We start from the raw sequence: 8,165 nt of genomic DNA on the forward strand, positions 1-8,165 counted from the left end.
TAGCAGCTGCATTTCTCGGCACAAGTTACAAGAAACTCGAACAGAGGCAACAAATACAATCTAGTCTGGCTCGATGTACACTCATCATAAGCTATAATACGACCAATTATGACCAAATCGGCGGCAACGGTCGCAAGAACTCTCGTCCCAATTATGTGTGAACATGGCTTCCCACAAGTCATACAGACGGATCAAAGTACAGAATATGTGAATGATATTCTCTCGAAAATCATTGAGCAAGCATATTATAGTAGCTGACTTGGGTATGTTTTCTCATGTTTGATATGACGCCAATAGTATGTTCCCAACAACAGGGAAATGCGAAATTTTGAATCACGCGTGAATATGCTTTAATCGGTACTTACAACAGACGTTGTACCAAATGTCTACGATTGCAAAACTGCATGGAGTTTGAATAGATGGTTATAGAGTATGCTTCTCCCATCATTCCTGTTGTAAATTTGAGATCGACAGGTATGGCACCTGTTATTATGTGTCACAATTCGATAAGTTCGCAATTGGTATATTTTCAATTTATGAATATACGTGCCGTTGATTGCTATTTCAAAAAAAATAATTCCCCCCCATGCGCATATGCTGTTGTAGCATCTAGGGACCAGGTTATCTATCAGAAAGCCAATACAAAACTCAAAAACTGCAGAATTATCAAATACTGAGTTTTGGGGCCCAGATCCATATTCCTGATATTAGAGTGATCAGCAATATAGCGGGATTATCAGTAGGTGATACCGTGACTCCCGTGTGTGAGAGGCATACCCAAGTAGGATTTAAGTCTAGTGTAGAAACACTAAACACAAATAAAGACTCGATGCGAGTCCTTCAGCCTAGGACTTCTACCTAGCTGAGATATTCTCACTTGAGAAGAGGTCTATTGTTTCTTTTGGCCGAATCTTCACAGCCACTCTCAAACTTTACACTGTTATTTCGAAGAGTTACAATGAAGCACGGATTCTGATCTTATATATAATACACATACTAGACGAGTTCATAACTTATAGAGCATATATAACTCAAGTCATATCGTTACATAGTTCACCTAGTACAGTCAAAGCCATCTGACTCTACAATGTAGTATTGCTATCACAGGATCATTTATACTATCTTGCATACCGTCATCAACCAATTTATAACTCAAGTCATATCGTTACATAGTTCACCTAGTACAGTCAAAGCCATCTGACTCTACAATGTAGTATTGCTATCACAGGATCATTTATACTATCTTGCATACTGTCATCAACCATGATCATACCATCAGGATCATTTATACTATATTGCATACCGTCATCAACCATGTTCATACCATCATTTTTGTTTTGGGTTGTTTTGTTTGTCTTATTTATTTTGGCTTGTTTTGTTTTGGGCTTGTTTCGGTTGTTTGGGTTGGGTTGGGTTGTTTAATGTTGGGCTGGGTTCTTTAACCGGGTTGGGTTCAATTTTGGGATGTTTAATTTTTGGTTTGTATTAATTTAGTTTGCGTTGCTTTTTTATGCTTGTGTTTTCTGAATTTTGTTAAAATGAATTAGTATATAGTGTTAATTAGACTAGAATTAATATATAGTGTTAATTAGACTAGTACATAAGGAATTAGCTCAGTGGTAGAGTAGTAGATTGCAAATCTATTGGTCGCTGGTTCGAACCCGGCATTCCGCTTATTTTTTCATTTTCATTTTTCATTTTTCTTTTCTTTTTCAAACCTAAGAGACTTTGTAGTCTTTCTTTTGGTTGAAAGATGCCCATATGTCTCCTCTGTAACAATGATGGCCGCGATAGTTAAATTTTGTATTCTAGTGTAAATACTGCGTCTATTTGCGTATTCAACGAGAGCGTCAACAGCGATTCCCATTATAAACAATTGCCTCTTTTTCTTTAAGTGTCGTATTAGAAATTGAATAGCTTCATACAAGGTAATATTAAAAATAAATAAGATTAGTTGAGGCATGTAGTACACACGAGTACAATGTATCAATAATACATGCAAGTACAATATTACTTTAATATCGAGATAAATAAAAGAAGGTGAAGAGAGTATTGGGTCCGGCGTATGGCTATCCAGATTCCTTCATTGAATTATGTTATATATTATGCATTAATATGTTGTCTTGGACGACAGGGGAGAGTAGCTCGGCAACGTAAGGAGGCCTGTTCTTGGGACAAACCCCTGTACCTGACGCAGAGTCGTAATACTATAGCATAGATCAGTATGTTTACATCAGAGTGATAGTGCAAAATAGACTACTGCACTCATGATCCGTCCGAGAGGGATCGATTCTTTGCTTTGCACACAACGAGATTTTAGATGGATTCCCTACCCCCCGCGCACGAAAACACAGTATAAGCGCGTAACCCATTTCAGCGAGGTATCATTACGCAAGATCAATCTCATTGCATCCACAAAAAGGCTTTAAATGGCATTGAGGCAACCGATATATATAGTTCTTGGCTATGAGAAATTCTTCCCCAAGAATTTGAATGCCGTATTACACGTTCGACCCCTTTACGGGGAGTATACTCTCTAAGTGGGGAGCACGTCGTTGGGCCTACAGGGGCGGCACTCTATTTCCAAGCAGTAAATAAGATGAACGGCGTATAGAAATTGATATCACCACCATAACTCTCTGGTAAGATTATCCACGGTACGCTCTTTATTTTGCCCTGAATGATAGCCCGGTTGAGAGGTAAATAATGTAATATGCACACAGTGCGATAAATCCAGAAGGAGTATGCTATAAATAGGAGATATACATAGGTGATATATAGAGGGAATATTCAGAGAGGATATATAGATGAGATATACAGAGGGCAGTATAATACCCCCCACCCCCCACCACCCCCCGGATAAATACTAATAGCTTATCTGGTAGAGGGTAGCGAGACCAACCACTCGATTGATTATCTTATCTCTCTTTGTATAATCTGAAAAGACTTTTTGAAAATTCAATACACGGTAGCTCTAGCCCTACAAAGTGACCCCGCATGAATGTGGTATACTGCACCCTCATACAATACTCTCTGCCCTTTTAATATATCGACCAGATGAACCTTGGCACATAAAGAGGGAATAAACATTAAATCCCAAACCCTGAAACTCTAAAACCTCTGGGATCTTTATTTATAATAAGTCCTCCCTTGTAATGTAGCATTTGAACTTACACGTAATTGAAACTAACATATGATAGCTAGACACGTATCTATCCCTAACATACTACTCTATATTACAAGTTAAATACTCTACAGAATAAAGGCAATATAATTCCACACCCCACCCGGCCACCCTGATAAATAGGGAAGAGTACATTACTATATATAACCTCAGAAGGATGTATTAGATCTCAGATAAGAGGGGAACAAACAGAAAAGGTGTCCCGCGCCACGTTAAGTCAAGAGAAAACGATTATATTTACCCATTTCCCACGAAATAGAAAAACTACTGAGTTCATTACTTAATAGAAGAATAGCCCTGTTTTATAGTGTAGCTACCTATTTTTATGCTCGCAGTTGCAGCTACCACTAATACAGCAAAGAGACAAAAGTCTGCAAGTACTCAATGTTGGAAGTATTCCTATTACAGTACATATTTCTTAGCGCGGTCCATTGTAGAGCTTGAGAGACTACAGGTCTCAAACCAGATTTTACAGCAAGAGACCCTCTTTAATTTCTAGAAATCATCAGAGTTAGTTTACTCCCGAGAGCTGATCAAATTGCTTAGCTTTTTCCCGAGAGTTGAGTTGACATTTAACCGACTCCCGAGAGCCGATTGAGTTTCTAGATTGAGTTTCTCAACCGACTCCCGAGAGTGGATTAAGTCTGTCAACCGCAACATTCTAAAAATAGCTGCGTCCCTATGTAAGTCACAACCTATGACGAAAGGCATCATGTGATCAGCGGGAGATTTAGTTGCAGAGAAGTCGAAATAGAATAGCATCAAAGTGTCAAAGTGTTTTGCAGAAGGTTTCTCATACTGACCATACGAGGTTTTACCCTGGCCAGCCCAAGCGGCTGAACATAAGCTCTCACCATTGGTGAGGTCAGAAATATGTACACACATTTGTACTTTATTTAAAGTCCACTACATTACATTCTAACAGAGTGCCCTCCCGTCGGTTTGCTGCCGAAATTGGATCCCTCATTTCGAGCTATGAATGGACCAATAGAATTTACTTGGAGACGGAACAGATGTGGTGAATAGATCCGCACACGATCATAAATACGGCAGTAGCCCGATTTAACTCGGGACTATCGGCTAAGTACTCTTTTAACTACAGTTTTAAGAGACTACACTGCCGTACTATTAGAGACTGATCTGATGACTAGAGTTATATTTTATTTTGATCTTCTGCTATATCTATACGTCTGTGTGGTTCTTACTTTGTTCAAATAATATTACCTCTTGTGAAACTAGTACATTTTTAGTTTAAGTATCATCAACAGTGAGAGTTAACTTTGTTTAAACCCTTACTAGGTGACACCAGTGACAGCTAATATCGCGTATGCGACGAAGACGAGTATTACTGCCACAGGTCGACCCGGTAGCAGTAGACAACTGTAATCGCAGCTGACTAGTTATGGGAGTAAAGTTATTAACTTTCACAGATAAGATTTCTTGGTTTTGTTTTATTATTATAATATTTGGTGCAATTGACACTGTCAAGGATAATAATCAGTACTGATATTAAACACATAGATTTATTAAGGCGGTAATAAAGCCTTAAAAACTGTAACGTTTTTAGTTTATCTTATTTCTTTTAAAAAGTTAAGTGTACGAGAGTAGTCAGTATTATAGTTGAATATGCGTCGTGAAATTAGTAATACTTTGGGGGACTGAAAGGCTGAGACGTTGCCTGTATAGAATCCTCCCAGTACTGATATCACCGAAGGGATTTAAAACCATCAAAGTGAGAAAGGAAAAACAGGTGAATGCATAAAGTTGCATAACAAATATTTAATTTTTCTCAGGCGGAGAAGTTAAACATTCGCGTTGTCCTGTGAGTTTTGGGCTTAGGTGTAGTGACCGGACGTTTCTTACGCTTCAATGCCTTTGGAATATATAACAAAGGATGAGCTGTAAAACTCGGGATAAATGCGGTTGGCGGAGAATTTTTAACTCTGTGTCTTCAGATGATAGAAGCATGTTATGTATCTCAGCTTGTGACTTATGTAGGTGTTTACGCCACTTTCCTTCGAATGCGTTTAAATAGTATTAATTGACAAAAGTGTCTGAGGTTACTTCAGCGATTATACCATCTATATGGCTAGTAGTACTTGTTCGACAGTTGGGTAATTCAAGTGTGACGCATTCATAGCCTGACGAAAGAAGTGTAAATATTTCGGTTTTATATTTATAACCTGGTATAGAATTTCGAAGGCGAAGTCTGATGCGTCTGTTGTTAATTATTTCAAATAGCACACCATCTACTGGCCTTTACAATACTACAGAAGCCTACACACTGAATAGCATGTAGAAGTGTTTTAAACGCCCTATCAAGTTCACATGATATTTTACCCTACTGGGATCTATTTTAATACTTCCCCGGGTATACGATGTCCCTAAAATATATATATAGCTTATAGCGAAGCGACACTTCTTTTCATTTATCTTTTTCTGAAAGACTCTTCGGATTAAGGCAGCATATTTATTTACTGTCCTAGAGAAGATAACTATGTCATCTACATAAACTTATACACTAGGTGACTTTGTGTTGGTGGTACTGCAGCTAGTTTGGCCTTGTATTTAGACGGTAACAACAGTGGTGATTTATACGTTGATGGTGGTACTGTTTGAGCTGATACACGGGTATACGCTTGCTAGCCTAGATTTACTTAGATATAACGGTCAGACTACATCACGTGTGTCGACGCGAACACAAGTATCTTTAATTTTGAAGGATTGTACTAATATAGAAAGTCGACCAAAGAAGAAGGTACACACATCTGGCAAGAATGAACTCAAAGTAGAAACTGCAGCAGGAGAAGCTTCTGTGGCCAAGGCGATGATCAAACTGTGCGAATCTAAGAAAACGATTAAGCGTCTCACAGATGCATCGGCTGACCTTTCTCAAAAGTTTACGAATCAGCAAATGATTACGAGAGGATGAATGGCCATAGTGTTGCTAAGGACGAACAATTGAAAGCATGATACACGGGTATACGCTTGCTACCCTAGATGTACTTAGATATAATGGTCAGACTACATCACGTGTGGCGACGTGAACACAAGTATCTTTAATTTTGAAGGATTGTACTAATATAGAAAGTCGACCAAAGAAGAAGTTATTGTTTTTTTTATTGGTACTTTCTGCTTGTGTACATCTATCTCTTTTATCTGTCTGTGTGCCTTCAAGTGCACTTTCTGTTTGTGTGCCTTCAAGTGCACTTTCTGTTTGTGTGACCTCTACAAGCATAATTTATACTTCTACGCTTTCGTCATTTGTTTTGTGTCCTTCATACTTGTATAACCTTATGTGTACTTTTCACGCGTGTGTCTTCATGAATGCTTCCTACTTGTACTCTCACGTGTACTTCCTACTTGTGCTGTGTCATCGTAATATATTCTTACTACTGGTACGCTCTTTTTTTTTAATACATACTTCCCGCTTGTTCGTGTCATATTTTATCTCTGGTATCAATGTTCGATATTAGGCGTGCGCCGTAACCTTTTGCTACTGTTGTTAATACATGTTGTTCGTGGATGACGTCGTGACCAAAACAGTATCTATTGGAATTTTTGTCGCTCTATTATTATATGACATATTGAACAGCTGTAATTGTGAGTTTACTTTTATGATAAAAATTGCCGCTGAAAATTATAATTAACAGACCGCTAAGAAATAGTTATCTCCATTTCATCATAGGAAGATTCCGATACGCAATGGGATGCATTATCTTAGTGGAAACATAACCATCACCGTAACATCTCGTTCCATGGTGCTAATATATGATCGTACTCAACTGTCTTAACCTCTATCGTATAATAAATTGGGTATGAGCGCGATTTTCACATTAAATGATGTGTAAACTACTTGTTCATCTCGGTGCCGTTAGGCGTAATATGAAGTTTCTCCAGCCAACCCCGAGCAGAAGGTAGGAAATAAAACAGCGAGGCCCGCTAGTGACAGCTCATTTTGGTTGTCGAGATATAGCCGTGCTCCCTCAACCAATGGGATGTCCAGTTTTGGACATATAAAAAATTGCAGCAGCGACCACTATATTTTAAAACAACAGGAAACTACAATGCTCTCACAACTAAACGGAATGGTGTATGGCAGGACACGTCTTAAAAACTGACACGTCTTAAAAGCTGGTAGCCACCGATTTCTCTGGCAAAGTTCACACCAACAAGCTACAATATGAGTTTTAATATTAAGATGAATACTCTATTAACCTCAGTATAGGTTTATTATGGACCTTCCCTATACCATTGAGTCAGTTCATCTATGAGCGATGGCATGATCTGTGTTTACTTCGTACGTGTAATAATTTAGTACCGAACTGTTCGTAATATTTGGTTCAAAATCGCGGAGTCGACTGGAGCCGGAGCTCGGGGATGGACAGAGGACACACCGGAGGCTACCCGCCGGCTATTTATGCCGTTGATGTATACTGATTGTAAACCGCCAAATTTCGATTTGGTATTTACGCATCAGTTTTGGCTGATATACAGAGGAGTATCTATACAGTAACCTTCAGACTTCAGTACAGTAATTTACCGTACATTGTACTATATATGCAATACACGCTCTGTTGTGTCCGCAAAGCACGATGAGCCGTAAACTGGACGTACCACCGCCGCTAAATCGGCTGTCTCTGACCAACAGCGATGCTACTGTAGTAGGTGAGTATATGTACGCATAGATGCATGTTAATATATTTATACATTCCTCAGGTATTAATGTATATGTTTGCATGCTACGATATGTGAGTATGTGTATATATGGAAGCAGGTGATTGTATATATTAATGCTGTAGCCGATGAGTATATGTACGTATAGAAGTAGATGAGTATATTTTTTCAGGCTGCAGCATATATATATATATATGTATATATATATATATATATATATATATATATATATATACTACTACACACACACACACACACATATATATATATATATATATACTATATATATATATATANACACACA

General features: G+C 38.2%; 1 non-coding gene across 1 annotated transcript; it reads left to right on the plus strand.

Annotated features, from left to right (window-relative positions):
- Positions 1-1,604: 1,604 nt before the first annotated feature.
- SARC_30134 lies at positions 1,605-1,672 on the plus strand. Its single transcript has one exon. It is a non-coding gene; the product is annotated as a tRNA-Cys (tRNA).
- Positions 1,673-8,165: the final 6,493 nt, after the last annotated feature.

Source organism: Sphaeroforma arctica (genome assembly GCF_001186125.1).
Source record: "Sphaeroforma arctica JP610 unplaced genomic scaffold supercont1.447, whole genome shotgun sequence".
Taxonomy (NCBI): Eukaryota; class Ichthyosporea; order Ichthyophonida; genus Sphaeroforma; species Sphaeroforma arctica.